The 25,645-nt window shown below is 41.7% G+C and overlaps 2 long non-coding RNA genes across 3 annotated transcripts in view; both read right to left on the reverse strand.

Annotated features, from left to right (window-relative positions):
- LOC114670516 (uncharacterized) overlaps nucleotides 1-18,582 on the reverse strand; it is a 35,821-nt gene extending 17,239 nt beyond the window's left edge. The window contains exons 1-2 of one of the 2 annotated variants that reach the window (XR_013400097.1): nucleotides 18,472-18,582; nucleotides 15,047-15,344 (exon numbers count right to left, since the gene is read on the reverse strand). This is a non-coding gene — a long non-coding RNA (uncharacterized LOC114670516). Of the gene's footprint in view, nucleotides 1-15,046; nucleotides 15,345-18,471 lie in introns of those variants that run through there. The other variant, XR_013400096.1, reaches the window with a different exon arrangement.
- Nucleotides 18,583-19,098: 516 nt separating this feature from the next.
- Nucleotides 19,099-25,645, reverse strand: part of LOC144332213 (uncharacterized) — a 60,393-nt gene continuing 53,846 nt past the window's right edge. Inside the window, exon 4 of the long non-coding RNA XR_013400101.1 lies at nucleotides 19,099-23,142. This is a non-coding gene — a long non-coding RNA (uncharacterized LOC144332213). The remainder of the gene's footprint in view (nucleotides 23,143-25,645) is intronic.

The raw sequence follows: 25,645 nt of genomic DNA on the forward strand, positions 1-25,645 counted from the left end.
TGGGCCTGATCCCAAGCAAATATTTATTAACTGCCTGCTGTGTACACAGCCCTGGCTGGGCCTGAAACAGCAAGAACTGGCTCCAAGGTCCTGGCCCTGTCTGAGGAAACTGCCACCCAACACAATGCCAGCCATTGTGGGCAGCAGCCGGGCAGACGGAGCCGGAGCTTCCAAGCAGGGGCGGCTGCAGCCGGGCTGGGAGCCTTCACGGGTCATTAGCTTGCTTAATGGCGCTGCAGTAGGCCCCGCTCGCCGGCCTCCCCTGAGACACCCAGAGGAGGCAGAGGTCACGAGGTGGTCTGGCTCCTTCTCCAGGGCGGCTGGCACCGTCTGCTCCCCCTACCAGGGGTGCACCCGTGTGGACACAGGATGCAGGGTCAGGGAGCAGGGGAGGAACTGAGTCTCCCTTGTGCAGGCACAAAGGCGGCCTCAGGACCAGGGACCCAGCTGGGCACCAGCTGCTGGCTGGCCTGGCCTGCCTGCCAGCGTCAGGGGGCCCATGGGGGTGAGCCAGAGGCCTGGCTTTCCCCGGGGCCAAAGGGCTCTAGGAGGCAATGGCTGCTTCCCCAGGGCCCGCCAAAGCCCTGGCAACAGGGTCATGGGGCGGCCAGCAGTGCTGGGGGGCAGGTGGGTGCTCTGGGTCCACTTGATCATGGTTTCCGGGGAGCAGTGCAGGAAGATGAACTTGGTGCAGAGCCCCCACAGGCAGGCTAGCGCAAAGCTCCGAGGAAGTGCTCCCAGATGAACTTGGCCGAGAGCATCACCAGGGCCACGAGGAGCCCAGTGATGCTGGGGAAAGCAGGTGGGGCTAGGACCCCACCCACACCCGCTCCCTGGAATCCCCCGGCCCACCTGGGTGATGTTATCCCAAAGACAGGGACAGGAGATGAGAGGATGGAAATGTCTCTTTGGGAGAAAGGCTGCAGGAGCTGGAGGTGATGAACAGAGCAGGCGAGAGGAAAGGGAGGCCCCCTCCTCCCGCCATGTTAGAGAAGGGAGCCCTGGATCTGGCTGCCACCAGTGGCTTGTGCACACCTGGGGCTGAGGGCACACAGGGCTGCACATACACATTCAAGGCCACTGTGAGAACAGGTGAGCAGGGCCAGAGGGCTGTGGAAAGCCCAGCTGAAGGCTGCACTTCCAAGCTGAAGAGCGTGTTACCGGCATCTGCCAGGAAGCCTGGGCTCTGGGGGCTGTGTCATTGTAGATGACCACTTCCAGGTCGTGGCCACAGCCCCGGTTCTGGTCACAGCCAGGCCACCAATCCTCCTGCGCCACCCACCCCTTATCCACCAGGCTGACTTCAGGGCATGGGCTGGCCTCAGTTGTGGCAGCCAGACCCTGATGTTGCACAAGAAGGCCGGCCAGTCCATATCCTGCAGCCTGCGAGGGTGCACTGGGTGAGAGGGGTACAGTCCCCAACCTGGGAGGGGACCCTGATGCAGGTCCCCAGAACTGAGGGAAAAGTCTCTCCCCAGAGGTCAGGTCTTTGTCAGCAAAGGTGGGAAACCAGGGGAGTGGCGGCCCCAGGCCCCAGAGACATTTGAAATGACCTCAGAAGACCTAGGGCCACTCAGGGCGACCACATCGGGGAGCTGCCTCTGACAGGCTGTGACGGATGTTTAAGGAAGGGATCGATGGTCACCTGACTCTCAGGAGTGCAGGAGAGGCCGCTGAGGCCCGTTCAGAAGGGACTGGGTGTTGGTCCCTGTGGACTCGGCCTCTGGCTGGTGGTGAGGAAGAGGATTTCTCACCACCCATCCTCTGGCCCCTGATGCCTGAGGGAGCAGACTCCTGTGAGGTGGTTTCCGGGAAGTTCGTCTCCAGCAGGAACTCCAGGCCAAGTGCACGTCTCTGATCACGTGTCACCGTGGCGGTGTGTGCGTGCATGCGTGTGCACTGGTCTGTGGCCTGTGGTGTGTGAGTCCCACTAGGACCCATGTGAGGTAGAGGGTCTTCCACCTCGCCTCTCATTCAGGCCCTCCCTGTACCACACAGACACCCATCTGTGCCCTCCCCTTCTGTGCCAGCAAACATGGAAGAGAGAGACACTTAAAAGAGGCAACTTGCATGGAATGAAGCTGTTTCTGTTGGGGAATGCTTGGATGTTCAATCATCTGAGAAAATCCTACGCCACCTCCCGATGCAGATTAATTACTCTAAGTGCAACTCCGATTGGCCTGGTGACCCCCCAGGAAACCTCTGAAGCTGTCCCAGGCTGTTCCCAACATAGGGCCTCCACTCTGGCACACCAGGACCCGAGGCCCGCGACAGGCTCCTCATTCCTGCCTCGCTCAAGGCTCAGGTCCCCCACCTGAAATACCCCCTCCCACCAGCATCTCCTGCCTCAGTCCTGCTGCCAGGTCCCCAGAAGCTCTTGTTCATGAGCTTGCCTGCCATCCACAGCCCCCACCACAACCCAAGTGGCTGTTGAATTCGCTGCCCTGATTCTCTGCCCAGAGCCTCGGTTCAGACTGTGTTCCCTGGCGAATTAGTGTTCAGCATTTTTGTTTATTTGTTTGTTCTTTAACAAAAGGTTGTTTTGGTTTGAGATTCAGCAAAAACACACACTGCATTCAGCTTCCTCTCCATTCAGGATTCAGTAAATTGGTTGTTTTCCCGTCTGCTTCAAGTCCTTGCCTCAAATGAGCCTTCAACAAGATAATGCATTTAAAAGCCCTTGGAAAAGTACCAGGCCCTGCACACATGTACAGCCCAGGCCCCGCGCACATGTACAGCCCAGGCCCCGCGCACATGGACGGCATTGTCATCGTGCAGCTCTCAGAGGCAAACCCGGCAGTGCACAAAGTTCCCACCCCACCCACACGAGGCTCAGCTCCTGGGGAACATGGCCCCAGCGGGGGTCCTTCCCCACGGCCTCACAGATAGGGCTCAGGAGGGAAGGGGCTGCCATCATGCAACCCTGCTGCTAGGCTGGTCCCCAAAGCCCAGACCTGTGCCCCTCCCCATGGCCCGGGCTTGCTTTCTTCCCTTGCACAGGGCTGAGGGGACAGGGATGCAGCAGATGAGATGCTAACACACCCTCAGGGAGGTGACAGTCCTTCCTGACATCCAGCCAATAGGCCATTTTTGCTTTCAGTGCCCGCTGGAATCCTGAGGGCTTTGGGGATCAGTCCAGGGAGCATTCTGCAGTCAGGAAAACAACATTGAAAACCAAAACCCACAATTAAAAAGCGTAGAAGCCTGGTTTACACCCACTGATAGCGCAGTTAGAACCCACAGCAGCCTCCATCTGAATGATCCGTTCCCATTGGCTGCGTAAGAAACTCAGTGATGTCATGGACCCCTTTACCTCCCCTAAATAAATTTAGCAGTAATGAGGGCAGTTACCCCAACTTCACAACCATGAGTACTTTTGAGCCTGAGACCCCCTTTCTCCTAACGAGTTGGATAATTTTCTGTGGCGTCCATGACCCAGCTTGTTCCAGTGCGTGAAAGCCCAGAGCCAACTTCCTTGTCCAATAATATTTGTTAAGCACTACTGGCATGCGATCCCAGAAAAATGAATCCCTCTTGCAGGTGTGTCTTCCCAGCCTGCAAGTGGAACGGCTTCCGGAAGAAGGAGCCGGCATGGTCCTGCAGGAGGCTGGAGGAGGGCTGTGCCCCTGGTACCCACAGGGGCAGGGGTGACTGAGTGACTGAGGACTACCCCCCATCGGGATGTTATTAGCCATTACCGGAAGAGCTAATGCATCATAAGCAATTTGCCACCTGCAAGGCAGCCCCTGGGAGGTGCTGTTATCTTCTCCCCCATTCCAGCAGGTGCAGAAGCCCCAGGTTGCACAGGTCGTTTGTGAAAGAGAAGGGGGCATCCAAATCCAGACGGCCCAGCAGATTCGCGTGTGCTGGCTGATGAAGGTGGGAGGGAGGGAGGGAAGTGAATAAATAGATGGCCGGACAGAGACATACAGCCAGGCCAAGAGGACTTGTTACTGTTGAATACCACAGACTCTGGGCCTCGGTTTCCTCATCTGTAAAATGGATGGGCCTTGCAAAACAAACATCTTCATGACTTTGGATTTGTCAGTGATTTCTTGGCTATGACACCAAAGGCACAGGCAACAAAAGAAAAAACAGACAAACTGGACTTCATGCAAAGTAAGAAATTTTTCACATCAAAAGACAGTATTCATAGAGTAAAAAGGCAACCCACACAATGGGAAAAAATTTGCAAATCATATACCTGATAAGAAATTGATATTCAGAATATATAAACTCCAGAAGTGCAACAACAACAATAAAAGAATCTGATCCAAAAACACTCAAAGGACTTCAATAGATAAGAAAGTACACAAATGGCAGATAAGCACAGGAAAAGATGCTCAGCATGACCGTCATTCGAAAAATCGAAATTAAAACCCCAGTGAGAAACCACCTTGCATTCATTAGGAGGGCCACTATCACAAAAACAAAATAACAGGTGTTGATAAAAATGTAAGGGAATCACAATCCTGGCGCATGGTCAGTGGGAATGGAAAATGGGGCAGGTGCTGTGAAAAACAGTATGGCGGTTCCTCAAAAGATTACAAATAGAATGACCACATGATGCAGCAACTCCATTTCGGGGTATACACCCCAAAGAATTGAAAGCAAGGCCTCAAAGAGATATTTGCACACTCAGGTTCACAGCAGTATTATTCACAATCATTCAAATGTAGATGCAACCCAAATATCTATCAGTGGATGAACGAGTAATAATCAAATGTCACAAATACAAGGTGTGGATGTTCAGCCTTAAAAAGGAAGTTTTCGACACAGGCTACACCATGGATGAACCTTGAGGAATTATGTTAAGTCAAATAAGCCAGTCACAAAAAGACAAATACTGGAGGATTCCACTTTTACGAGGTAAGTTAGAGCAGTCAAAATCATAGAGACAGAAAGTAGGAGGGTGGTTGCCAGGAGGTGAAGGGAGGAGAGAATGAGGAGTTAGTGTTGAACGGGCACAGAGTTTCCATTTTATGAGATGAAAGGGGTTGTGGAGATGATGGTGGTGAGCGTTGTACATTATGAATGCACTTAATGCCACTCGACTGTACGTTCAAAAATGGGCAAGACGGCAGATTTTATGGTATGTGTATTTTACCACAATAAAAAGATAATACATTTAAAAAATATAGATGGGCCCTGGACTCCTCTGGCCACCTGTGCCCCGCGAGGCAGGATGGCTCCATGTGCCGTGCCCAGGTCAGCGGAACTGGGCTCAAATCCCGACTCTGCCACTTTTGTAGCTTTGAGACCTGGCGTCTGTCAGCCAGATTCTTTACCTATGCAAAGGGGACATAGGTCCATGAAAGTGCCATGTAAATGGGCAAAAGACGACTCCTTTGGTCACGTCCTAAACCGCACCCTGCAACAGTTGTGCTCAGCAGAAAACCCTCTGTGCCAGGGCACTGCTGGAGCAAGGAGGGGCTCCTACAGGCTCTCTCGGGCGCGCAGGAGCGTGCCAGCCAGTGGGTCTCGAGTTTCCTTATCCGTGTAGCACACCACGTGCTTGCCGGCCGCTTCCACATTCATGGCCAGACTAATTCCTGAACTGGGGAAGGAAAAACCAAGTGTAGATCTGGAGAAACAAAGGTAGCCCCAGATGCTCGGGCCTGGCTTCCTTCCCTGTCCAGTCTGCGCCCCGCACCCTCTGCCCTCTCAGCTCTGCTTCCTCCATCCAATCCTCACTTGGCCCTGAAAATTCCAAACCGAGTAGACACACGTGGCTCCTGCCCACTCCTGTGCAAACTCGTGGGTCCCCGAAGGAAGACATGGTATCTTCCTATGGCTGGAAGATGGCGCAGTCCTATTTCCTCCCCATGCTATAAATAAACGACTCACAGACAGCAGTTCTAGGCAGAGGGGATGGTGTCAGGGAACACTGCAGGCCCCCACCTCCCCTCTGCGTGTAGTTTTGCATCCACTCATTCATTCAATCAACATTCATTGTGCTCCTGCTGTGTGTCAGGTACTGACAGACGAAGTTGAGGAGAGATGGCCCCTGCCCTCCCAGGGTTCACAGCCGCCAGGGAGACAGGTGCTCATCACATTATCGCCCAAAGAAATACACCACAAACTGGGATGACTGCTGTGAAGTATAGGCAGGTGGCATGATGACATTTTAAAGGGAGGCCTGTCATTGCTTGGGGAGGGGACCAGGTAGGGAACGCCTCCCCGGACGTATAGATATCTGAACTGAGAGCGCAAGGACGTGAGTACTCAAGGGTGCAGAAGATGGGGTAAATCAGTTCCAGCACAGGATGCAGCATGTGCAAAGGCCCAGGGCTGGAGTGGGCCATGACAAGTTACAGAAACGCAAAGGAGGCCACTGCTCCTGAAAAGGAGAGGGGGACACGGGGATGAGGGAGTGAGATGGGGTGGGAGAGGTGGACACAGGCCTTGCAGGTCATGAGAGAGTGCCGTGTGAATATGACCATTTCCCTGAGGATGCCCCAGTCCTCAGCACGGGGTGGCTGGAATTCACACAGAGAGCCACAGTCTTACTGACTTCAGAGGGAGGGAGTGGAATTTGGGCTGTCAGAGCCCAGGAAAGTCCCAGGGATGGGGGGAAGTGAGGACGTCCTGCAAGGCAAGAGGCAGAGCCCCTTGAAACTTGGTCTGACTCCTGTTTCTGGCCATGGTAGAGCTGCAGGGGCTACATTTACCTACTGCTTTAGATGAGTTAGAAAGCCAGACAAATATATAGAAAGCAGTGTTTCAGACACAAGAAACATGCAGCACCAGAATGATGCCTGCGAGAAATGGAACAAATGACATGAGCCTCCAACCAGCCCAGCTCCCTGCCTGGGGAGAGCTTCCAGGTGTGGCCCAGGGAGGAGAAACCAAGCCAAGCCCAGGCAGGGGGGCTCCATGAGCTCAAGCGACAGAGTTGAACATCCAGGATGGCCAAGGCAGCTGGAGTTTGCTGGACAGAGAACTGGGAAGAAGAGAGTGGCACGGAGAGAAAGACAATATCAAAACATCTAATACTCTTAATTGAAATCCCTAAGAGAAGAAAGATTTGTGCAGATAAATATTTTTTGAAAGAATGATAGCAGAACCTTTCCAAATATGGGAAAAGCCATAAATTTACAGGTTCAAGAAGTTTAGAGGACTCCAAACAGGATAAATTCAAAAAAAGGCACACCCGAACACATCATAATCAGATTACTGAAAACCAAAGATAAATATCTAAAAAGCAGCCAGAGAAAAAGCACATCTACCATAGTGATAAATAATGACTGAAGATTAACCAGAAAAAATGGTTGTCAGAAGACACAGAAACACATCTTTAAAAGCATGAAACCAAAGAACTGTCAACTCAGAATTCTACATAGAGCAAAAATTGTCAAGAATGAAAGAAAAAAAAAAAAGACACACTCTGAGGAAGAAGAAGAAAAGAATTAAAGAATCCAACACCAGTAGACCGACTCTAAAAGAAAGGATGTTCTTCAGACAAAGGACTTACACCAGCATAAGACTTGGAACTTCAGGAATGAAGGAAGAACAACAGAAAAGGTAAATATAATGGGCTACTTTTCTTCTCCAAAGTACCTAAAATGTATATAAGCTATCAAAAGCAAATATTATAACATTATCAAGGGGATTCAATGTATGTAGATTTAATACATATGACAATTATAACAGAGAAGTTAAAAGTATAACATAAAGAGGGTAAAATATGACACAGAGAAGGTAAAGATAACCACGTGGTTATAAGCCTTCTATATTTTACATGTTATGATAAAATACTAACTCTAAATAGATTATGAAAGGTTAGGTATGTATATAATCCCTAAAGCAGCAACTAAAAAATAACACAAAGAGATATAACAACAAAAGCCAATAAATAAAATAAATAGAATGCTAAAAATATTCACATCATTCAAAAAAAGACAGAGAAAGGAACATAGAAAAAAATGAGAAAATAGAAAAATAATAAAATGGTAGACCTAAATCTGACTATATCAATAATAACATTAAATTGAAACAGTTTAAATATAGCAGTGAAACAAAATTGTCACATTGGATTGAAAAAAAAAAAAAAAAACAGAATCCAATCATATGTTAAATGATACGGTTTGGCTGTGTCCCCACCAAAATCTCATCTTGAATTCCCACATGTTATGGGAGGGACCGAGTGGGACGTAATTGAATCATGGGGGAAGGCCTTTCCTGTGTTATTCTCATGATAATGAATTAGTCTCATGAGATCTGATGGTTTTGAAAAACAGGAGTCTCCCTACACAAGCCCTCTCTTTGCCTGCTGCCATCCATGTAATACATGATTTGCTCCTCTTTGCCTTGCGCTATGACTATGAGGCTTTCCCAGCCACATGGAACTGTAAGTCCAATTAAACTTCTTTCTTTTGTAAATTGCCCAGTCTCGGATATGTCTTTATCAGCCGCATGAAAACAGACTAATATACTATATATAAGAAATACACTTTAAATACAATTGTATAGACTGGAAATTAGTAAACTATGGCTCAGAGGCCAAATACAGCCCATGGCCTGTTTTTAAGAATGGTTTTTACATTTCTTAAGGGTCGTGAAGAAGAAAAGGAGGGGAAGAAAGAGGTAACAGAAAACATATGTAGCCACAAAACCTACAGTATAAACAAATAAATATATATATATATGTATACACACACACATATATACAATTTTTTTTTTTTTTTTTTTTTTTTTTTTTTGAGACAGAGTTTCGCTCTGACACCCAGGCTGCAGTGCAGTGGCGCGAACTTGGCTCACTGCAAGCTCCGCCTCCTGGGTTCATGCCATTCTCCTGCCTCATCCTCCTGAGTAGCTGCGACTACAGGCGCCCACCACTGCACCTGGCTAATTTTTTTGTATGCTTAGTAGAGACAGGGTTTCACCGTGGTCTCAATCTCTTGACCTCATGATCAGCCTGCCTCAGCCTCCCAAAGTGCTGGGATTACAGGCGTGAGCCACCGCGCCTTGCCACCTAAAATATTTACTATTAATAACTGGCCCTTTGCAGAAAAAAGTTTGCTGGCCCCTCAATTGACAGATTAAAAGTAAAAGGATAAAAATGATATACCAAGCAAATACTCATCAAAACAAAGTAGAAATGGCTATATTACTATCAGATAAATAAGACTTCAGAACAACAAAAAATTACCAGGTACAAATAGGGGTGTTACATAATAATAAAATAACCAATTCACCAAGAAGACATAACAGTCCTAAACAGTAGATTCCCCAATGACAGAGCTTCAAACTACATAAGACAAAAACTGATAGAACTAAAAGAAGAAATTCACAGTTATGTTTGGAGACTTCATCACTTCTTTCTCAGTATAGAATACATAGATGGAAATTCAACACATGTATAGAAGACCTGAATAACAGTACCAACTTGACCTAATTGATGTTTATCAGTCACTGCAGCCAACAGTAATGAAACATGTATTCTTTTCAAGCACAAATGGAACATTCACCAAAATAGATCATATCCTGGGTCCTTAAAAGCTTAACAACCTTAAAAGAATTAAAAATTATATGATGTATAGTCTCGGACCATCAGGGACTTAAACTAGAAATTGACAACAGAAGGATATCTAGAAAATTCACAAACATTTGGAAATTACACAACATACCTCTAAATAATCTGTATGTCAAAGAGAAAGTGCCAAATGATCTAAGATTATACTTTAAGAAACTAGAAAAAGAACAAATTAAACCCAAAGAAAATAGAATAAAAGAAATAAGGGCAGAAATTAGTATAACTGAAAACAGAAAAATAGAAAAAGAAAAATAAATTAAACCCAATGTTAGGTTTTTGAAAATATTTAATACACTTGATAACTCTCTAGGGAGACTAACTGCAATAAAAAGAGAGAAAACACAAATTATAAATATCAGAAATAAAAAAGGAGATACCACTAGACACTACAGATATTAAAAGAATAACAAGGTGATACTATGAAGAACTCTACCCATAAATTAACAATCTATATAAAATGATGGATTCATTGAAAGACACAAAGCACCAAAATTCGCCCAAGGAGAAAGTGATAACCTGATATGCCTTTCTACTAAAGAAACTGCATTCTTATTTTAAGACCTTCCAATACACAAAACTCCAGACCAAGATGATTTCATAGGCAAATCCTACTAAATATTTAATGATGCAATAATGCCAATTATATCCAAGCTCTTTCAGAAAATAAGAGAGCACTTTCTAACTTATTTAATGAGGCCAACATTATCCTGATATCAAAAACAAAGACATTAGAAGAAAACTAAAGATTGACAACTCATTCATATCTGTACAAAAATCCTCAACAAAGTAGTAGTAAGTTAAACCCAGCAATATACAAAAAGACAATGTATTATGACCAAATGAGGTTTATCCTGGGAAAGAAAAGCTGGTTCAGCATTAGAAAATAAATTAATGTAATTCATCATGTTAGCATGCTAAAGAAGGAAAATCATGTGATCATTTCAATAAATGAGGGAACAGTACTTGAGAAAATTCAACATCCATTTATGATTTTAAAAACCTCTCAGCAAACTGGGTGCAGCAGCTCACACCTGTAATCCCAGCACTTTGGGAGGCTGAACCAGGCAGATCACTTGAGCCCTGGAGTTCAAGACTAGCTTGGCCAATATGGTGAAACCCCATCTCTACCAAAAATATAAAAAATTAGCTGGGCATGGTGGGAGGCACCTGTAATCCCAGCTACTTGGGAGGCTGAGGTAGGATAATTGCTTGAACCTGGGAGGCAGAGGTTGCAGTGAGTCAAGATCATGCCACTGTGCTCCAGCCTGAGCAACAGAGCATGACTCTGTCTCAAAAAAAAAAAAAACAACTCTCAGCAAACTATGAACACAAAGGTGTTCAACCTAGAAAAGGGTATCTACAAAAGAACTATGCCTAACATTACACTTAATGGCAAAAGACTCAAAGTTCTCCCAAGGCAAGGATATCTATTCACCACCATACTGAAAGCCCTAGAATGTGCAATAATGCATGAAAAAGTAAAAAAAAAAAAAAAAAAAAAAAAAGAACTGACAAGGAGGAAATAAAGACAGATAACATGACTATCTGTGTAGAAAATGCTATGATCTACTGGATTCTACTGAAAAGTCTCTAGAATACTAAGTGACTTTAGTAAGGCTAGAGGATACAAGGCCAATATCAATAATCAGTTGTATTTCTATATATTAACAATGAATATTTCAAATATGAATTTTAAAAATCAGCATCATACCCATGTTCATAGCAGCATTATTTTCAATAGCGAAAAGGTAGAAGCAACCCGTCTCCATCAATGGATGAATGGATAAATAAAATGTGATACATGCATACAATGTATGTATATTCAGCATGAAAGAGGAAGGAAATTCTGACTCATGGTTCAACTTGGATGAACCTTGAAGACATTATGCTTAAGTAAAATAAGATGGTCACGAAAGGACAAATACAATTATTATTCCACGTATATGAGTTCCCTAGTCAGATTCATAGAGACGGAAAGCAGAATGGGATTTCCAAGGGTTAGGGGAAGGGACACTAAAGAGTTCATGTTTAACAGGGACAGTTTTAGTTTTACATCATAGAAAAGAGTTCTGTGGTTGGATGGTGGTGATGGCAGCATACCATATGAATGTACTTACTACCACTGAACTGTACAGTTAAAAATGATTAAGATACATTTTAGATGTTCATTGTACCAACATTTTGAAAAATTTTAAAAGTCAGGTTTAAATGGGAACTCTAGAGCTAAAAAATTGCAATATCTCACATGAAAGATTCACTAAATGTACTTAACAACATAGCAGAGACAGCAAAAGAGAGGGTCACTAGACTTAAAGACAGGTAAATAGCATAACGCAGAAAAGAAAGATGAAGGAGAATGAATCAAGTTCCAGTGACCTTTCAGACAATATCAATCAGCTATTTATTTATTTATTTATTTATTTATTTTAGGGGGAGAGGATGGAACTGAAAGAATATTTGAAGAAAAACAGTCAAAAATTCCCCAAATTTGGTAGGAAAAAAATCAACTAAGATCCAGAATGACCAGCAAAAACACAAGCAAGATAAATGTAAAGAAAACCATGACAAGAAGGTCATAATCATGTTGTTGAAAACCCAAGATAAAAAAGAATTTCAAAAGCAGTCAGAGATAAAAGACGTTATAATCAAGGTTGGCAGTACAGTTGACACTGACTTTTCTCAGGAATAATGAAGATTAGGAGATAAGAGAACAACATCTTCAAATGTCTGCATTAGGAAAAAAATTTCCAAACCTCTCAACTCAGAATTCCATAGACAGCAAAAATATCCTGGCTGGGCACAGTGGCTCACGCCCATAATCCCAGCACTTTGGGAGGTCGAGGCGGGTGGATCACCTGAGGTCAGGAGTTCAAGACCAGTCTGGCCAACATGGTGAAACCCCATCTCTACTAAAAATACAAAATTAGCTGGGCATGGTGGTGGCCACCTGTAATCCCATCTACTCAGGAGGCTGAGGCAGGAGAATCACTTGAACCCAGGAGGCAAAGGTTGCTTTGAGTCAAGATCATACCATTGCACTCCAGCCTGGACAACAAGAGTGAAACTCTGTCTCAAAGAAACAAACAAACAAAAAATACATCTTTAAAAATGAGGATGAAATAGTGACATTTGCTTTTATTTTTTTCTTTTCTTTTTTTTGAGATGGAGTCTTGCTCTGTCACCCAGGCTGGTGTGCAGTGGCGTAATCTTGGCTCACTGCAACTTCTGCCTCCCAGGTTCGAGCAATTCTCCTGCCTCGGCTTCCCGAGTAGCTGGGATCACAGGCACACATCACATTTTCTTTTTTTCTTTTTTTGAGTCGGAGTCTCACTCTGTCACCTAGGCTGGAGTGCAGTGGCGTGACCTCAGCTCACTGCAACCTCTGCCTCCCGAGTTTAAGCAATTCTCCTGCCTCAGCCTCCCAAGTAGCTGGGACTATAGGCGTGTGCCACCACACCCAGCTAATTTTTGTATTTTTTTGGTAGAGACGGGTTTTCACCATGTTGGCCATGATGGTCTCGATCTCCTGACCTCGTGATCTGCCTGCCTTGGCCTCCCAAAGTGCTGGGATTACAGGCATAAGCCACCACGCCCAGCCAATAGTGACATTTTCAAATGTTGAAAACAGTAACAATAGGAACAACAAAAAACAGAGAATTTATAACTAGTAGACTTGCCCCACAAGATCTTCTAAAGCAGACTGTCCAACCTTTTGGCTTCCCTGGGCCACAGTGGAAGAATTGTCTTGGGCCACGAATCAAATATACTCACACTAATGATAGCTGATGAGCTAAAAAAAAAAAAAAAAAAAAATCACAAAAAAACTCATAATGTTTTAAGAAAGTTTATGAATTTGTGTTGAGCCTCACTCTAAGCCGTCCTGGGCTGCATGGTCCGTGGGCCATGGGTTGGACAAGCTCATTCTAAAGGATGTTCTGACTGAAGGTAAATGACAGCAGATAGAATTCAGATCTAAAGGAAGAAATAAAAAGCAACTAAAATGGTAAAAACATGGATTATTTAAAATAATTTTTTCTTTTTTGAATTTTCTTAGAAGACAACTGACTGCTTAACCAAAAATTATAGCATCATATGGCAAGGTGTATGACATGTGTATATGTAAAGCATATAGCAACAAAGAACAAAGGATCATGTCAGAGTGGATAAGTGGATCTATATTGTTGTAATGTTTATATATATTAGATGAAGTACAGTATCAAATACTCTTATTCACAAATTATCACTACCCTGGCTTCTCTAAACTCTAGATTCTTGTTCAACTCATAGATTTCACTGAATTTTGCATACCCACTCCCTGTGCTGTGGCCTAGAAAATCTTTTCAGGCACAAAAAGAGGAAAAAGGAAATGAGAAACAAATGAAACATATAAAAACATATAACAAGATAATGAATTTAAATTTAACCATATTACAATAAATGTAAATAGTCTAAACACACCTGTTAAAAATAAGAGACAATAAGCTTGGATATAAAAACAATACCCAACTCTAAGCTGTTTACTAGAAATCCACTTCAAAAGCTGAAAGTAAGGAATAGTAAAAGGATGGAAAAAGGTATATACTAACACTTATCAAAAGAAATCTGGAGTTGCTGTGTTAGTATAAAGATAATGTGGATTTAAGGGCAGGAAATATTACAAGGAAAAGGAGGATCATTTAGAATCATAAAAAGGACAATTCCTGAAGAAGAACCAAATCATCGTAAATATTTATACACCAAATAATAGAGCTTCAAAATACATGAAGCAAAAACTGGCAGATTTCAAAAGAGAAATAGACAAATTCATAGTTAGTTGGAGTTCTCAAAACCTTTCAATAAAACAGGTAGAAAGTAAATATATGGAAGACCTGAAAAATGCCATCAACAATGACAGCAGAATACACATTATTTTCAAGGGCACATAAAACATTCATTAAGATAGACCATATTCAGAACCATAAAGCAACTCTCAATAAATTTATTTATTTGTTTGTTTGCTTTTATTTGTAGAGATGTGTTGCTATGTGGCTCAGGCTTGTCTGAAACTCCTGGCCTCAATTGATCCTCCCACCTCAGCCTCCCCAAGTGCTGGGATTACAGGTGTGAGCCACCATGTCCAGCCTCTCAATAAATTTAAAAGAACTGAAATTGTGCAAATAATATTCTCTGACCATAATGAAATGAAATTAAAAATTAATAGCAACAATATCTGGAAACTTCCTAAATGTGTAGAAACGAAAGAGCATTCTTTAAAAAAAAAAAAATCCCATGGGTTAAGGAAGAAATTACAAGAATAAGTATAAAATATTTGTACGAAATGAAAATTAAAGCAGGACTTAAATTAGTGGGATGCAGCTAAAGCTTAGAAGAAAATGTCAAACATTAGATACTTACATTAGAAAAGTAGCAAGAACCCAAATCAATGATCTAAATTTCTACCTTAATAAACTAGAAAAAAAGGATAAATTAAACCCAAAGTACAAGAGAAAACAGAGAAATTATACAGAGAAATCAACCAAAACAAAACTTTATTTTTTAAGACAGAGTCTCACTGTATTGCCCAGGCTAGAGTGCAGTGGCATGATCTCAGCTCACTACAAACCCTGCCCCCTGGATTCAAGTGATTCTCATGTCTCAGCCTCCTAAGTAGCTGGGATTACAGGCACCTGCCACCACACCTGGCTAGTTTTTGTATTTTTAGTAGAGATGGGGTTTCACCATGTTGGCCAGACTGGTTTTGAACTCCTGACCTCGAAGTGATCTGCCCGCCTCGGCCTCCCAAACTGCTGGGATTACAGGCATGGGCCACCTGTAACAAGGTGGAAACAAGAGGAAACAAGAAAGATATAAATTAGCAATAATAGAATTAAAGAGAGATGATTACTACAGATCATATAGGAATGAAAAGGATAATAAGTGAATATTATGAACAATTTTTGTCAATAAATTTAGCAACAGGTCAGATGAACAAATATCTTAAAAGACACAAAGAATAAAAACTCACTCAGGACGAAATACGTAACCTGAATAACAATATAACTACTAAATAAATTGAATTTAAATTTGAATTTGAAGGAATTGAAGCTGATTTTGTACTTTAAAACCTTCTCACAGAGACAACCCCAGGCCCAGATAACTTTGCTAGTGAATTCTACCAAATATTTAAGAGATAGTATCAATTCCATGCTAATTCTTCCAGAAAACAGAAGAGGAAGTTCCACTTTCAAACTCCTTTTATGAGGCTAGCATTGCTCTGAGACATACATATCACAAGAATAGAAAACTACAGAACAATATCCCTCATAAACATAGGTGCAAGAATTATCAACACACTTACAAATTGTAAAAACAAAAATAATACATATTTATAAATATATATGTATATATACATTAAAAATATTTGTGTATTGAAATATGTATGTGTAATGTGTGTGTATATATATAAAAGACATATGTACATGAGATACCTCATGACCAAGTGAAGCTTATCCTGGGAATTCAAAAGGGCTAGTTTAATGTTGGAAAATCAGTGAAATGCGTATATCAATGACACACAATCACATCAACATGTGTGAAAAAGTCCTTTGACAAAATTTAACATTCATTCGCAATTTTTTAAATTCTTGGCAAACTAGGAATAGAAGGAAACTTCCTTAAGCCAATAATGAGCAACTACAAAAATCTTCAGCTAATATTATAGTTTATGGTAAATTATGGAATGCTTTCTTCTCAAGATTAAGAGCAAGGCAAGGATGTACACTCTCACCATCTTATTCAACAGAGTCCAAGAAGTCCCAGCTACTGTAATAAAGCAAAAAAACAAAACAAAAAAAAACAACAGAAAACCAACAAAAAACAGGCCTATGCTATAATTACCAGCTTAACAAAATATGTGCATGATCTCTATGCTGAAAATTATAAAATGCTGAGGAAATAAAAGACCTAACTAAATGGAGAGACATACCATATTCATGGATTGGAAAATTCAATATAATAAAGATGCAAATTCACCTCAAATAGGTATTTAGGTTTAATATAATTTCTATCAAAATTCCAAGTTTTAAAATACACATAGACAAGCTTATTCTAAAATTTATATGGCACTTTGGGAGACTGAGGCGGGTGGATCACTGGAGGTGAGGAGTTCAAAACCAGCCTGGCCAACATGGGGAAACCCCATATCTGCTAAAATACAAAATAATTAGCCAGGCATGGTAGTGGGCACCTATAATCCCAGCTACTCAGGAGGCTGAGGCAGAAGAATCACTTGAACCCGGGAGGCAGAGGTTGCAGTGAGTTAAGATCATGCCAGTGCACTGGCAACAGAGGAAGACTCCATCTCAAAATAAATAAATAAATAAAATAAAATATATACGGAAAGACACCACCCTAGGATAGCTAAAACAACAAAGAAGAATAAAATGAGAGGACACACTCTGATATTTAAGGTTTACACTTTAGCTACAGTAATCAAGACAGTATGGTACTGGTGGAGGGGAACCACATCAATGAATGGAATAGAATAGAGAACCCAGAAAGAGACCCACACAAATATGCTCCAAACTGATATTTAACAAAGGCACAAAGGCTATTCAACAGAGGAAGGATAATCTTTTCAACAAATGGTATTGGAGTAATTGGATATCCATAAGCAAGAAAATGAACATCTACCTAAATCCCACACTTTATGCAAAATTAACTCAAATTGATTATGGAGTTACTATGGAACTATAAACTTTTAGAAAAAGACATGGAGAGAATCTTCAGGATTTAGGGCTAGACAAAGAATTCTTAGACTTAATACCAAAAGCGTGATCCATAAAAAGAAAAACGGATAAATTGAACCTCATCAAAATGTAAAATATTTGTTTTACCAAAGACGATGCTAAGAGAATGAAAAGATAAGCTATGGATTGTAAGAAAATATTTGCAAGAGGCCGGGCGCGGTGGCTCAAGCCTGTAATCCCAGCACTTTGGGAGGCCGAGACGGGTGGATCACGAGGTCAGGAGATCGAGACCATCCTGGTGAACACAGTGAAACCCCATGTCTACTAAATTGGCCAGGCACATGTTCTTGGTGGCGGGCGCCTGTAGTTCCAGCTACTTGGGAGGCTGAGGCAGAGGAATGGTGGGAACCCGGGAGGCGGAGCTTGCAGTGAGCTGAGATCAGGCCACTGCACTCCAGCCTGGGCGACAGAGCGAGACTCCGTCTCAAAAAAAAAAAAAAAGAAAATATTTGCAAGCCATATGTTCAACAAAAAATAAACTAGTATCTGGAATACATAAAGAATTCTCAAAACTAAACAGTAAAAAGCAAACAACCCAATTAGAAATATGGGCCAAAGACAGGAATAGAGGTTTCACTGAAGAGGATATACAGAAAACAAATAAACACATGGAAAGTTGTATAACATCATTAACCATTAAGGAAATGCGAATTAAACCCACAATGGGATATCACTAACACACCTAGCAGAATGACTAAAATAAAAAATAACAATAACACTGTTATCACTATCTACAGAGAAAATAGATCACTCTGTATTGATAGTGGAACTATAAAACGGCACAGCCAATCTGGAAAACAGTTTGGTGGTTTCCTGTGAGATTAAACACGCAACATGACCCAGCAGCTGAACACAAATGGAAGCGTATGTTCATGGAAAAACCTGTACACAAATGTTCATAGCAGCTTTATTTGTAACAACCAAAAGAGAAACAACCCAGATGAACTTCAGTGGGTAAATGGTTGGACAAACTGTGGTGCATCCATAACATGGAATACTTCTCAACAATGAAAAGGAATGAAGCCCTGATTTATGCAACAACTCGGATGGATCACAAGATAATTATGCTGAGTGGATTTCATCAAAATTAAAGAGTTTTGTTCTTCAAAAGAAACTGTCAAGAGAAAGACAAATATCACGTGGACTTACTTTTATGTGGAATCAAAACAAGTTGAACTCATACGAGTAGAGAGTAGAATGGTGGATACAAGAGTGCAGAGCGGAGGACGTCACTGGGGAAGGGAGAGATGTTAGTTAAAGGGTACAAAGTTTCATTTGGGAGGAATAAGTTCTAGTGATCTATTGCATAGCACAGTGACTCTAGTTAATAATTTATGATATATTTCAAAATTACTAAAAGAGTAAATTTTAAATGTTCTCACCACAAAGTAATAGGTATGGGAATTGTTGGATATGTTAATCAGTCTGATTTTAATCATTCCACAATGTATAGATGTATCAAAACATCACATTTTACCCCATAAATATATACAATTATTATTTGTCAATTAAAAATAAAATTAAATTCTTTTAAAAAGACCAAAGGCTGGGCATGGTGGCTCACACCTGTAATCCCAGCACCTTGGGTGACTAGGAGGTCAAGGCTGAAGTGGGCCATGATTGTGCCACTGCACTGCAGCCTGGGCAACAGAACAAGACCCTGTCTCAAAAAAAAAAAAAAGAAAGAGAGAGAGAAGAGAAAAAATAGCACCCTGTTCCCCCGCAAAAAGCACTGTTAAGAAGAGGCAAAGGCAGTCCACAATTTGGGAGAAAATATTTGCAAAACATAATTGACAAACACTTTTATTCACAATAAAGACCTCTTACAATTCATTAATAAGAAAACAGACAACCAACTTTAAAATGTCCTAAAGATTTTAGAAGACATTTCACTAAAAACATATGTAGATGGCAAAATGAGCACATAAAAAGATGCTCAGCATCATTTGTCAGTAGGTAATTGCAAATTAAAACTATAACTTAATACTATTACACACCCATTAGAATAGCTACAAATTTTTAAACTGGCCGTTAAATACTGGAGAAGATGTAGAGCAATCGGGACTCTTCTACACTGTTGTAAGAATATAAAATTATACAACTGCTTTGGAAAACAGTTGAATTTTTTTTTTTTTTTTAAGTTAACCAAGACCTATCATAAAATCCAGTCATTCTACTTCTAGGTATTTATGCAAGAGAAATGAAAGCCTTATCCATATAAAGGCTTACACCTGAACATTTACATCAGTTTTAATTTTCATGGACAAAAACTGGAAATGCCAATGTCCATCACCATGTGATAAAAAAAACACATTTTGATATATTTTTTTCATGAAGCAATATGACCTAAAATTTTGGTACTTCTTAAGAAGCCAGATTAAATAATATAGCACAGACTATGTAAATTTGTCTATATAAATTTCTAGAAAATGCAAATGATTCTATAGTTACAGAGAGAAAATGGCTGCATGGGGACGGGGGTGGAGAGAGAAAGGAATTACAGTAAGACATGAATCAACTTTTATGTGTGATGAAAATATTCATTATCTTGATTATGGTGATGGTTCCACAGATATCAGCATTCACAGTATGTCAGCATTTATCAAATTATATACTTTACACATGTGCAGTTTATTGTATGCCAAGTATATCTTGATAAGTCTCTTTTAAAATTCCTAGAAGGATTGATCAGGAAAAAAGGGGAAAACCCACAAATTGCCTGTATCAGAAATAAAGGAGGGGTACCCTTATAGATCCTATAGACATCAAAGGCATCATAAGAAAATATTATGAGAGATTCTATGCCAATAAATTCAACTACTTACATGAAGTGGGGAAATTCCTAGAAAATACAATTTACCCACACTGGCACAACTTGAAAAAGATACTCAGATTGTTCTAATATCTATCAAAGTTGAATTTGTTTTTAAATCCTTTCCACAGGGAAATTTCAGCCCAGAGTATTTACTGGTAAATACTATTAAACACTCAAAGAAAAAATAATACAACTCTTACATAAACTCTTTCAGGAAATGGAGAAGAAAATAGTTATCAAATCATCTTAGAAAGTTAGTATAATCTAGATACCAAAATCTGAAAAAGACATTATAAGAAAATTATAGACCAATGTGCCTCATGAAGCAGACAGAAAAAAATCCCTAAGATAACATTAGGAAATTTAATTCAGTGATATACAAAATAATAATACATCATTATTAAGTGTTTTTTTCCAAGGAACATTTAAAAATCAACCAATGTAACTCACCATATTAACAAAATAAGCTGGCAAAACAAATGTCCATCTCAAAAAATACAGAAAAAGTGACAAAATTCAGTGCCCACTTATGACACAAATTCTCAGCGAACTTGGACAAGAAGATAACTTTTGCAAAATGATAAGGGACATCTACGAAAATTCTAGTAAACATCACATTTATTGCTGAAACATTAAAGGCTTTTCTTCTAAGATTGGGAACACAGTAAGGATGCCTGAACTCACCATTTCTCTTCACCAATGCACTGAAAGTCTAGCTAGTGCAATAAGGCAACAAAAATAGAAAGCATATAGACTGGGATAAAAGAATAATCCTCCCTATACTTAAAAATGCCATGACTGTCTACATGAAAAAAAAATTTAAAGAATGTACCACAATAACCATTAGAACTAATAAGCACATTAGGCAAGGTAACAGAATACAAACCACATATATAAAATTAATTACATTTTTAATTTTAGCAGCAAGCAATTAGAAATGAAATTTTAAAACAATTCCACTTATAGTAGCATCAAGGCCCATACAATAACTTTATTTTTCTAGGAATAACTTTAAATATGTACAAGCCTTACATGTAGAAAAGTAGAACACATTTCTCAGAGAAATTAAAAATCTAAATAAATGGATAAAAACCACATGTGTACCTTACAGACTCTGTATTGTTTAGATGCAAATTCTTCCCAGACTGAACAGATTTTTCTAGCTTCAACACAATTCGAATCCAAATATGAATAGAATTTTTAAATAACATTGACAAATTGTTTCTAAGATTTAAATGGAAATGCAAAAGGCTTAGAACAGTTAAAAAGAAAAAAATCTGATCTTTAAAATAAACAACCAAGTTGGAGAACTTGAACTTACTGGTTTCAAAATATATCAGAAGCTACAGTAATCAAGATGGCGTGGTACTGTTGGAATCATAGACAGATCAATGGATCATAATAGAAAATAGACATCAACTTAGACATACTCAGTTAATTGATTTTTTAAAAAGGTATCATGCCAAGTGAGGAAAAAAAGCATCTTTTCAGCAAATGGGCTAGAAAAACTAGGAATATATATAGAGGAGAAAGAGTCTTGACTCCTACTTCACATGACAAATAAAAATTAATTTGAGATGGATGGATCATAGACCTAACATAAGAGCTAGAACTATAAAACTGCTTGCAGAATACATGAGAAAATATCTTCATGGACGTGAGGTAGGCAAAGATTTCCTAGAGAGGACCCCAAAATTACTGATCACAAAAAGAAATACTAACAAATTGGCCTCATCAAAATAAAAAACTTCTGCTTATCAAAAGTCAACATTAAGAATATGAAAAGGCAAGCCACAGTTTGGGAGAAAATATTTGCAATATGTATGTCTGACAAAGAACTTATATCCAGACTATTTAAAGAGCACCTACAGTTCAATAATAAAACAGCATAACAACAACAACAAACAGAAAAAGACTTGGATGGATATTTCACAAAAGAAGATACACAAATGGATAATAACATGTAAAGTTACTCGATATCATTAGTCATCAGGGAAATGTAAATTAAAAGCACAATGAGATACCAAGTCATACCTATCAGAAAGGCTGAAATTCAAAAGATTGACGATACCTGCTGTTGGTGAAAACCTGGAGCAACCGGAACTCTCAGACATTGCTGGTGAGAGTGCAAAATGGTGCAGCCACTTCGGAAACTTTCTAGATTTCTTTAAAAGTTAAACATACAACTACTCCATCACAAAACAATTCCATTCTTACATGTTCACTTAAAAGAAAAGACAATGTATGTCCACAAAAGCAGGCACAACCCAAATATCTATTTATAGAAGAATGAAAAATTGTTGTATATCTTTATATGATGATATATTACTCAGCATTAAAACAGACACATGCAAGAATGCAGATGAATCTGAAAACTGTCATATTCTATAAATGAGTACATATTCTATGATGACATGTATAGGAAGTTCAGATCAGAGAAGAATGATCTATGATTATGGAAACTACACCAGTCCAGTCTAGTGAGTGTGGACTGGAAGAGTCATGAGGGAACTTTTCGGAGAAACAGCAATGATATCTGTCTTGATTGGGGTGGTGATTACATGGTTATTTGTATCACTCACAACTCATCAAATTGTACACTTATCTGTGAATTGACTGTATGTAAATTTCATCTCAATAAAAAGTTATGACATATTGTTATCATACTGTTGAAAACATATTGTTCAACCTTCAATTAATGTCATCACATCCTCGTATGCCCCATTTAATGTTCTGAATTTGCTCCTCAAAAAAATCCATGACAAAACAGAAAATGATAATAAGGCAAAAAAGCTCAGAGGCTGGTCTGAGCTTTGAGTCTTCCTCTAGGACCGTAGCTGGAGGAGCAAAGGTTTCAGGCTGGGGAGCAGGCACTGGCATCTCCACCCCACTGAGTACAGCACCAGGGACAGGCACCTCCCTTCCTCCACTGTCGCAACCTTGTCGCTATAAATGGCAATCTTGACAGGCATGTTCAGGGGCTGGTTGAGCTTGTCACCCACTGTCTTCAACAGGGACATAAAAACCAGGAGGAACCACATGAAAATCAAAGCAAATGTGATAACAACCCCAACTCCATATTTCCCAGCCTCCTCTTGTGCCCAGGAGACTGGGATGCTTCTGCTGAAGAGGACAGGCAGGTCAGGGCCATGCCTTGGATCAGACAGACATGGACTCAAGGGAGGGCAGGTTGGCAAATCACTCTTAAAAGTTAGAGGAGGGTGGGTGATTCAGAGAATGTCACACTGGGGTCAGGGGGAGCTGGAGTCATGTCCCAATGCCACTGCTAACCAGCTATGTGACCTTGGATGCGCAGCCACTCTGAGCTTCTGTCTCCTCCTCCGTAAAATGGGAATGAAAGGATGTCTGCTTTGCCAGGTGGTTTTGAGCACTCCCAAGTGATGGTGGGAGAATTCAGCATGGGCTCTGCCATTTTGCTGAGGAACTCACTACAAACTCCATGAGCCCTGGGAGCCAGGGCCAAGCTGCCAGGTAAGCATCTGGTACACTGGGCAAGACATGAGTCTCACTGCTGTAAGGACAGGACTGAGGCAAGGAAAATTGCCACCTCCACGCCTCCCACCCACACCCACCTTCTCAGACTCCCACCAGTGCTTCATGATGAAGACCTTTGCACACAGGTGCCCTAGATGGATCCAGCTAGAGAGACTGAGGGCAGTGTCTATCCATACCCAGTCTATAACAGCTCTCAGCTCCAAGAGGAAAGGCACGAGGCAGAACCTGGAGCACAGAGGACCACCAGGAGGTCACCAGGGGGCACTGGTCCATCCAACCTGTGCATGCCATGTCATCTCTCCCCAACCTGTCACCCAACCTATCCATCACCTCATCTGTCCCATCATGCCCCACTCCACCCCAACGCCTTCAAAACCTGATATACTCTATTTATCCCATCCCCATCCACGTCAGGCCCCAGCCACCACAGTGATCCCATCTGTTCACCACCCTTTCCACAAATAATCACATTCTCCAGCAGGCCATGTGCTAAGTATTCAGGATATGTGGGTGAAGAAGGGAGATAGAACTTGCAGTAGGACGACACTGATGACCCCCAGGGAGCCAGGGATACCACCCATCATTGTGGTAAGTGTTGCAAAGGAAGTCACCAGGCAGTGGCCAGGTACATCAGCTTGGGGGTTTGGGGATAGCCTTTATGCCAAGACCTGAAGGATGGGACAGAGGATGAGAGAGAGCCAGCTCTGCAGAAGGGTAGAAGGAGCTACTCTCAGGAGTGCAGGCCCAGGCACAGAAAGAGCAGGACACCGGCCAGGAATGGAGGGCCCCTCTTTTCCCTCCCTCTGTTTCTATCTCTTTCTGTCTCTGTCTCTCTCTCTCTGACTCTGTCTCTCTCTCTATATGTGTGTGTGTCTATATATATATATATACACACACATATATATACACACACATATATATGTATATATACATACGTATATACATATATATACATATATATGTGTATATATCTTTTTTCTCCATATATATATATCTGTATCTGTTTCTTTCTCTCTCTGTCTCTCTCTCTCTCTCTCTCTCTCTGTCTCTCTCTTCCTGTCCTTTGACTTGGTCTTCAAGGACCGTTCCAATGTCTGCCAGCTCCAGAAAACCCTCCAGATATTCCTTCCCATCCCCAAGGGTCACCCATGTGGCATCCAAGGACCCTGACAGGCCTCAGGACCCAAGGACCTTGATGGACTCTGGCTTGGACTGTGGTTTGCTGTTAATACATGTATGTCCCTGTCTCTTCAGTGGAATTCTCAGTCTGTTGTTGGGGGATCTGCTGCCTTTGACACTTCTGTGAGCTCTGAGACACAGAATAAGACATGCTCCTTGAGATCCACAGCTGGAGGGAACCCTGGCCATCCCCACTGTCACTGCATCCCACCTCCAGCCACTGAGCACAGACTAGAGCTGAAGGCATTGTGCGGCAGTCTGGTCTCTCTTTCCAGCCCCACTCTGACTGGCAAATATCTCAGGTTCTCAGAGTCTTTAATGACTTATCAAAGGATGCCAAGAGCCCTGGACAGGGAGGAGGCAGCAGCTGCAGGGCCCCTGAGAAGCCCCTGTAGCCAGTTTAGCACAGGGCCTGTCCTTTGCACCGCAGCCCCAGCCCGATTTGTATCCAGCTTTCCCCTTAATTAGTAGGAGCTTTTCAGAGAAGCAATAAAACAACAAAATAGCAACTTGGACGGGGCGCGGAAGGCAAGAGCCATTTCGGTAATGGAGTCAGTGGAATTGCTATTCTAAAGAGAGAGGGTGACCACTCTGCTTTTAAGAAAGCTGAGGGCAATGCTATCTTGTCATCTGCCTGGTTATTAAGGATAACTAATGGCTGCCCCAGCCCCTAACAACAGAAGGAAATTGCAGAAGGAAATTCCATGAATCCAGAGTCCTGGGCAGTGATTCCCAGGAAACCAAAGTGCTGAGCTCGGCAGTCTGGGGGGAGCTGCATGGGACTGGGGCTCGTTTGCTTACCCTGAAGGCCTA

This window comes from Macaca mulatta, chromosome 10, assembly GCF_049350105.2.
Source record: "Macaca mulatta isolate MMU2019108-1 chromosome 10, T2T-MMU8v2.0, whole genome shotgun sequence".
NCBI classification, from domain to species: Eukaryota; Metazoa; Chordata; class Mammalia; order Primates; family Cercopithecidae; genus Macaca; species Macaca mulatta.